Raw genomic sequence first — 8,567 nt, 5'->3', positions numbered from 1 at the left:
GACTTTAAATACAGAATAGCAAGCAGACGGATGTCTCCCTGGAGGGCTTTTAAGAAGCAGAAATCTTAATGAGCTCATCACTTATAAAACCTGAATACCTGCCTGGGGACAGACAATGTGAATTATAAAGGAATCATGTAGTTATGTTTCTCTTCAAGCTTAGCATCCAGCTAAGAAAATCCAACGTTTGCTATGGCACAATGCAACATGCACCAAAGCAAGACTGAGCAAGATAAAGGTTATATTAACCCAAAGTGACATTTTGTTTTCTAGTCATTCCTGTAAAAGATGAGAACATAAACTCTTCAAACAAAGCAGGTTTTCTGCTTCTTTTGCTGTTTTTTTATCTTATTTAGTCTTTAACTGTAAATATAGCTTTTAAAAATCTCAGGTGCTACAGCAGGAGTTAAGCAAACAGGCAGTGTTTGGTTTCTAAAATTTGATCATGCCTGGTGAGAAACAAAATATCCGCTAAACCACTGACTTTTATCACCTCTCAAACCCTATCAATGCACATTATTATCATTCTGGAGCTTAATTCTTCCCATGGAAGAAAACATATCAAACACAGATTTTTTTTTTCCTTCTTTTTAGCTTCTGGGAAGTATTTATAAGCTCTTAAAAACAGAACACTAAAAATCCACATTTGTGTCTCCCTGTAAAATAGCTCACTAAATGTCTGTGACAAATACTGTTTTAAACTGGAATATTTCAGATGTCCTCAAGTTCTCCTTAAAAATCCAGTTATCTTCATAAATGGGATATGTTTTAAAGCTCGTTCTGTGAGAGTCCTGCTAAACACCTTTCAAGGAGATGGCCACTCAAGCCTGTATGACGTGAGTTGTTTTCTTTTCTTTTTAATTTCTGCTCAGCAATCCAAGGACTTGATGAGTCACTTGTTCCATGAGATCTTCAGGATGGTGCATTAAGCCCAGATAATTGTTAAATTGCAACATAGGGGAAAGAATTTTTTTTTTCCCTAGGAAGTGGACTTGGGAAAGAGAACATTGTCTGCAGCAGAAAACAGGGGATGATCTTGGGGCTTCAATGCAAAATCTATGTGTAGGGCAGGCCAAGAAAGGGGCTTTGCCCTTGCCCAAGAAACCATGCATTAAAGAAAGAAATGTGACTGGACAGAACATGTCTTTGACAATACTTCTGGCCAGCAGCATGGTAAATTTGCAGACTACCTGTACACCTGACTCTTTTTGTTCTTCAGCATTACTTATCTGACAGACCCACATCTCAGGATTCAGAAACCAGAATCCTTTTCCTCTTATTTTCATGCTACACATTCTACTGCTGTCTACTGGTCTCATATCATAGTAAAGCACCAGCTAGGCATCTCACCACTGTTTAGACTCTCTGTGTGACACCCACCCTCTTTGAGGGCTAACAGCCAAAAAAACAGATGTCTCATCTCCTTACTAAATCACCCTAGAGTTCCACAGGCATTTCAGGCATGTAGGAGCAAGCACTGGTCTTCCAACTCCATGCTACATGACGCAGGAGCACTATAGAGATGATTAGTCTATAGTCCAAGGGCATGGTCAAGTGTCCTGCAGAGAGCTAAAACATAGTGCGGTTTTCACAATATTGATGTAGGTTTTGTAGCATAATTTCAAACTAGTCTCTGTCTGGAAACAAGTCAGATGATTTAAAAAAACAAACAAACAAACAAATAAACATGAGAGGGAGCAAATTACCAAATGAACACATGAACATCCCTGTGGGCACAAACGTGCATTTCAATACAGAAAAAATACCAAGAGAACAAAAGAGTTATTTTACAGTAGTTCTGCTGTCTCTATTTCACTAGCTGATGTCTTTGTGACTTCCTGGCTTTCCAACAACATTGCATGTAGACTCTTTTTTTTTTCCTACTCTCTTAGCTTTCAAATCCCTTTTATGACCATTTAAGCTATATGCTGCTGCAGGAGATGATTTCACACAAACTAAAGGCAAAAGTGTAGCATATGACTTAGATACAATGATTCCACCAGAGCTCATGACCTGGAGGAGCTCGCTGTGGCTCTGTTACTTGTACCTATAGCTCTTCAGTCATTACGGGGCTGAAGGTTGTACCCAGTACACAGCAAATTGGCTGCAGCATGTCTCTCTTCATCCTACTTAGAGCTAAATGGAATAAACCAGCACAGCAGGAGTAAATGAGCCATAGCAAAACTGATCTTAACCTCCACCCCCCTGATTTGGCAGCTAGACACTAGGGCAGGAGACAAGATAATTCCTGTCAGCTCCAGTGGGCTCTGTAATGCAATTTGACAAATGAAATAGATAGCTCTTATTAATGTAACTAAATGAATTATTGCAAATGAGAGAGGTGGACATTGATTTGTCTTTGTGTATGCATTCTGCTTTGGAGGAGAGACTGACTAAATTCAAGCTGCTTCTTCCTGCAGTAGGAAGCCACTGTAATGAATCGATTCTGCAATTTTGATACCCCCAAACCACCCGTTTAACACTAATATCAATAAAGATAAAAGGGAAACACAAAGGAGCACTTGTGCTCCAGCCAGCAACTAAGCACCACACACCACACTCTGCCTGTGTCAGGATGGGGAAGAGAATCAGAAGGGTAAAAGTGAGAATGCTCATGGGTTAGCTGATTAACTCATGGGTTAACTAATAGGCAAAGCAAAGGCTGCACACACAAACAAAGCAAAATGAGTAATTCATTCCCGACTCCCCATGGACAGGCAGGTGTTCAGCCATCTACAGGAAGGCATGGCTGCAGCACATGGAACGGTGACTTGGGAAGACAAATGTCATCGCACCAAATCATCCTCCTTACCTACTTCCCCCAACTTTATATGCTGAACGTGATGTCATATGATGGAGGATATCTCCTGGGTCTTTTGGGGTCAGCTGTCCCTCACAACTCCTTATACTCCCCCCAGCCCACTCACTGGTGAGGTCAAGTGAGGTGCAGAAAAGGCCCTGACACTGTGCAAATGTTACTCAGCAGTAACTAAAACATCCCTGTGTTATCAACTGCTGTCAGCACAAATCCAAAACATATCCCCCTATTAGCTTCTATGAGGAAAATTAACTCTATCACAGCCTAAATCAATGCAGCACTATGAATGCAGAGCTGTCAACGTTCATAGTTGGACATTCAACTGGATATTCAGGGGCAGATTTTCCTAAATATAAATGCTTCCTTTGCTTTTCTGATGATGGAATGAGACACCAATTTGTTGAATGTTATCATCCCAAAGACCTGATAGCATTCTTCAGTAATAATACTTCTTAAATAAACACTTAAATAATGTATTACACAACACATACAATGCAAATATATAGATAGCTTCCCAATGAAAGCATCCAAGCCTCTAAAAACAGGCACATAAATTCAGAGCCTAAAGAAACACTAATATTTCTGCCATATCAGGACTATCATAGAATCATAGAATGGTAGGGGTTGGAAGGGACCTTTAGAGATCATCTAGTCCAACCCCCCTGCAGAAGCAGGTCACCTAGATCAGGTCACATAGAAACATGTCCAGGTGGGTCTTGAAGACCTCCAAGGAAGGAGACTCTACAACCCCTCTGGGCAGCCTGTGCCAGGGCTCCCTCACCTGGACAGGTTTTTCTTATGTTTAAATGGAACTTTTTGTGTTCCAGCTTGATCCCATTACCCCTTGTCCTGTCGGTAGCTACTATAGAAAAAGGGATGTCCCAACCTCCTGACAATCACCCTTTAGACATTTGTAAATGTTAATAAGATCACCCCTCAGTCTCTTCTTCTCCAGAATAAACAGCCCCAGTTCCCGCAGCCTTTCCTCATATGAAAGACGTTCTATACCCTTGATCATCTTGATGGCCCTGCGCTGGACTCTCTCCAGAAGTTCTCTGTCCCTCTTGAGCTGAGGAGCCCAGAACTGGACACAGGACTCCAGATGAGGCATCACCAGGGCAGAGTAGAGAGGGGGAAGAACCTCCCTTGACCTGCTGGCCACACTCTTCTTGATGTATCCCAGGATGCCATTGGCCTTCTTGACCACGAGGGCACGTTGCTGGCTCATCTTTAGCTTATTATCAATCAGGACTCCCAGGTCTCTCTCTGCAGAGCTGCTCTCCAGCAGGTCAATCCCCAGCCTGTACTGGTGCGTGGGGTTGTTCCTTCCCAGATGCAGGACTCTACACTTGTCCTTGCTGAACCTCATGAAGTTCCTCTCTGCCCAACTCTCAAGACAGTCGAGATCCCACTGAATGACAGCACAGCCTTCTGGGGAATCAGCCAGTCCTCCCAGTTTGGTGTCATCAACAAACTTGCTGAGGGTACACTCTGTCCCCTCATCCAGGTCATTGATGAAGATGTTGCACAAGACTGGCCCCAGAATCGATCCCTGTGCAACTCCACTGGCCACAGGCCTCCAACTCGATTCTGTGCCATTGATCACCACCCTCTGGGCTCTGTCATTCAGCTAGCTCTCGATCCACCTCACTGTCCACTCATCCAAGCCACACTGCCTGAGCTTCCTGATGAGGATGTTGTGGGAGACAGTGTCAAAAGCTTTGCTGAGGTCAAGGTAGATGACATCCACTGCTCTCCCTTCATCTAGCCATCCGGTTATACACTCATGGATATCAGGTTGGTCAAACAGGATTTCCCCTTGGTGAAGCCATGTTGACTCCCCCCCATAACCATCTTATCCTTCATATGTTCAGTGATAACAATCAGGCTGAGTTGTTCCATCACTTTTCCAGGGATGGAGGTGAGGCTGACCGGCCTGTAGTTTCCTGGGTCGTCCTTCCTGCCCTTTTTGCAGACTGGTGTGACATTGACCTTTCTCCAGTCGTCAGACACCTCGCCTGTCCTCCATGATTGTTCAAAAATGATGGAGAGAGGCTTAGCAATCACATCAGCCAGCTCCCTCAGCACTCTAGTATGCATCCCATCAGGACCCATTGACTTATGAGCCTTAAGCTTGGCCAACAAGTCTTTAATCTCTTCCTCTTCCACCCAGGGCAACTCCTCTGCTGTCCTGGCCATCCCGTTATCCTTGCCGGACTGGGCTTCCTGAGGGTCAGCCTTGGCCGTAAAGACTGAAGCAAAGAAGGCATTAAGTACCTCGGCCTTCTCTGCATCCTCAGACACCAGGGCACCCTCAGCGTTTAGCAGTGGTCCCACAGTACCCCTCGCCATCCTTCTGCTGCTGATGTACTTGAAAAATGCCTTATTACTGTCCTTAACATCCCTGGCTAAATTTAATTCTAGAAGGGCTCTAGCCTTCCTAGTTGCACCCCTGCATGCCCTGGCAATGTTCCTATACTCTTCCCAAGAAGCCAGCCCCTGTTTCCACCTCTCATAGGTGGCTGCTTTCCGCCTGAGTTGTCCCAGCAGATCCTATGACACAGAAACATCCAAATATCAAACCTAGATATTTTATTTGAAATTGTACATTCTTATGCCTTCATATTCTCACAAGTTAGGTCTGAGAAAGCTAGAGGGTAGCTGATGTTTTCCCTTTCTTCTTGTCAGTACAAAACAGAGCCAGAAATCTCATCACACATACCACAGGCATACCTATGCTGGCTGAAGCATAGTGTGGAAGATCTTCCAGTAATGGAAAAATTAAGCAAAATAGTATAAACAGAATAAAGACTGATTTAGCATACAGTAGAGGAAGTCTTTTTGGAACTATTAAATGTGACGGGGTTCTGGGAAATGAGATTAACCAACTCAGTTTCATAGGCTCATGACTCTAGAGACAGAACTAGCCACATCTTGATAGCCGTTGTGCTAAACATATGAGATTCTCTCAAGTAGTTCTGCTAGAACAATTCAGCTTTCACCCTGCAAACCGACGGTGTATTTTCTTTTGTCTCCATCCAACAAAACACTTTACTCATTTAGCAGGGCAAAAATATTTGGGCTTTTAAAAAAAAAATATTCTTACTAAAAGAGAGACTTTTAGTTTTGTATTTCTTTTGATATAGTTAATTTTTCTAACACTGAGTAGCTAATTTACAATACTTCTGGCAATTTTAATAGTATTTATTCAAAGGGGTTTTTTTCAAATCATTCTTCAAGCATCACAATGGAAAGATGTTACCGCAGTCTTAAGGCATGCCATATACAAAAAAAATCCATGCATCACGAGAATTAGGGAAAAATTGTGACTGAGAGAGCAATATTAGCATAAATTTTTTTAAGAAAGGTGTTTGATTTGAAGGTGTGTCATGCATCAGCTCATTGTTACAAGGAAGACAGAAATCCTGGTTGCAGAGACAGGAAATATCAGAGCTGTCACAAAAAAAGCATATTGTCTCAGTGCCAGGAGACCTTTTCTACTATTGACAGTCTCCATCAGTCTGCAGGTTTCATGTAATTTCAGTGGGAAATTGTACAAGAAGCACAACCAACAGATAACTTTCTGAGAAGAAAGCATTTGTTTCCCTCTCTCTTCTGCCTTTCTGTGAAAGATGCTACAATGATCACTGAAAGAAATAAAATCTCCTGCTTCTGAAAGAAATAAAATCTCCTGCTTCTGCAGGGGGGATAGACTAGATGATCTCTAAAGGTCCCTTCCAACCCCTACCACTCTATGATTCTATGATTATAGTGGGAGAGAAATCTCAGCTTCCCAAAGTGGGTGTGGGACATGAACCTTAGGGTTATCCTGCTTCTCTCCTGCTTTGCATTTTTGACACAGGGATAACATTTCTGTTACCTACACAAAGGTACACATCCCTCTCCCAATTCTGAGATAAATGGGACCATTTCCTTTGCAATCCAAATACCTTTTTCAGAATGAGTTATTGATATCTGTTTACTGATCCAATATACTGTGCTATAATACACCAGAGACCTTGGATTACTTTCAACTTCATCTCTGCTCTGTGTTCTATAAAGATGCTTGTTCCCTCAACAACTTGTGTGAACAGACCTTCATAAAATATTGCTGGGCAAATTGCATAGCCTCCCAAATTTAATTAACTGTTCAAGCCAGCATACTTCAAATTAGTTTCCAAAATGGACCTGGGGCAAACACTGAAGCAGATGAATGACAGTGTCGCTTACCACAGTAAATCGCAAGTGTGTGCAGCACAAACAATCCCTGCTCAGGCTGATGTTATGCAGAAATTCACTGTTTCTAGGGAGGGCATGAAGTGAAAAAAGTAACAAGAAATCTGAGTGTAGCCTTGTCCTGGTTCCTGCTGGAATAGAGTTAATTTTCTTCCTAGTAGCTGCTACAGAGCTGTATTTTGGATTTGTACTGAGAACAACATTGGTAACAGAGTGATGTTCTGTCTACTGCTGAGCAGTGCTTGCACAGTCTCAAGTCCATTTCTGCTTCTCACCCTGCCCTGCCAGTGAGTGGTTTTGGGAGGCACAAGAAGCTGAAAGGGAGCATAGCCAGGACAGCTGACCTCAACTATCCAAAGGGCTGTTCCATACCATAGGATGTCATGTCCAATATATAAACAGGGGCAAGTTGGCTGGGATAGGCAGATCTCTGCTCAGGCATCGGTCAGAGGATGGTGAGCAACTGGATTGTGCATCACTCTGCAATTTTCAAATCACCTGTGAGAGTGAGATCTTGTCATGGTTGCTGCAAACCAGTAAGAAGACAGACACATATGAGTTCTTCTGTTTCTGCCTGTCACTTCTTGTTGCTCCCTGAGGAATGGAATGGTATGGTATGGTATGGTATGGTATGGTATGGTATGGTATGGTAGCGTGGAAGTAGCACACAGTAAGGTTAGACTACAAAGCCTGATGCTTCTGTATCCTTACTGGTCTTGTCTCAGGGTTGCTCAAATGTTTTGTTTTTTTTTTTTCCTAAAATGTTAATAAATCATGTTATCTTCTCTCCATTCAGAGTAACATCATCAGAGTTTTTTATTCTCTCTTCTCAATTTTTAAACCAAGCCCCTAAAGAAAGGACATGGCCAGTTCCCAATGAAAAGTCGATCCTAAATATCTCAGCTCTCTATTTTTGTCACTTTGTTTCATCCTTCAGTTGGTATCCCATCTCACCTTGTCTGTGCCTTCCTTGATTTTGCCACATGTGATCATTTCACTGGTGCTTTTGCATATGGGCTTTGCATTTCAAAGACTCTGTTTATTCAAAGAAAAATAACCTTTGCAAATCTAAATCCATCCTTTCCTTCTAAGTTCCCTCTATACCAAATGCCCCTCAAATTAATTCCAAACTATGTGCATTTGAGATGTCCTCCAATCTTGAGGTATTAATTTTATGAGACTAAAGTAAAGGTTTGATGCGAAGGATCTGCTCTGGGTGACCTAAGATATTCTTGTTTATTCTCTACTAATGAAGTCTATTCTTTCTGGTAGAGGTAGTCTTCCTCTACTAAGGAAGAGTAAAATCTCTCCAGAAGGAGCATGTGATACTTCAGCCACTATTACTGTTCACTATGGATTCACCTTCTTCCATCATGCTCTCCTTTGTGAGAGCTGCCATTTTAAACATAGAGAGTTGGGATATCTTCGTGTTTCAGAAGAATGTGGGGCAGTCATTGTGCAAAACCAGCTAGAGTTAGCTTTGACTAAAAAATACAGTGAAACCCTAACAGTA

Source organism: Colius striatus, chromosome 1 (assembly GCF_028858725.1).
Source record: "Colius striatus isolate bColStr4 chromosome 1, bColStr4.1.hap1, whole genome shotgun sequence".
NCBI classification, from domain to species: domain Eukaryota; kingdom Metazoa; phylum Chordata; class Aves; order Coliiformes; family Coliidae; genus Colius; species Colius striatus.
Note: the sequence above shows the minus strand (reverse complement) of the source record.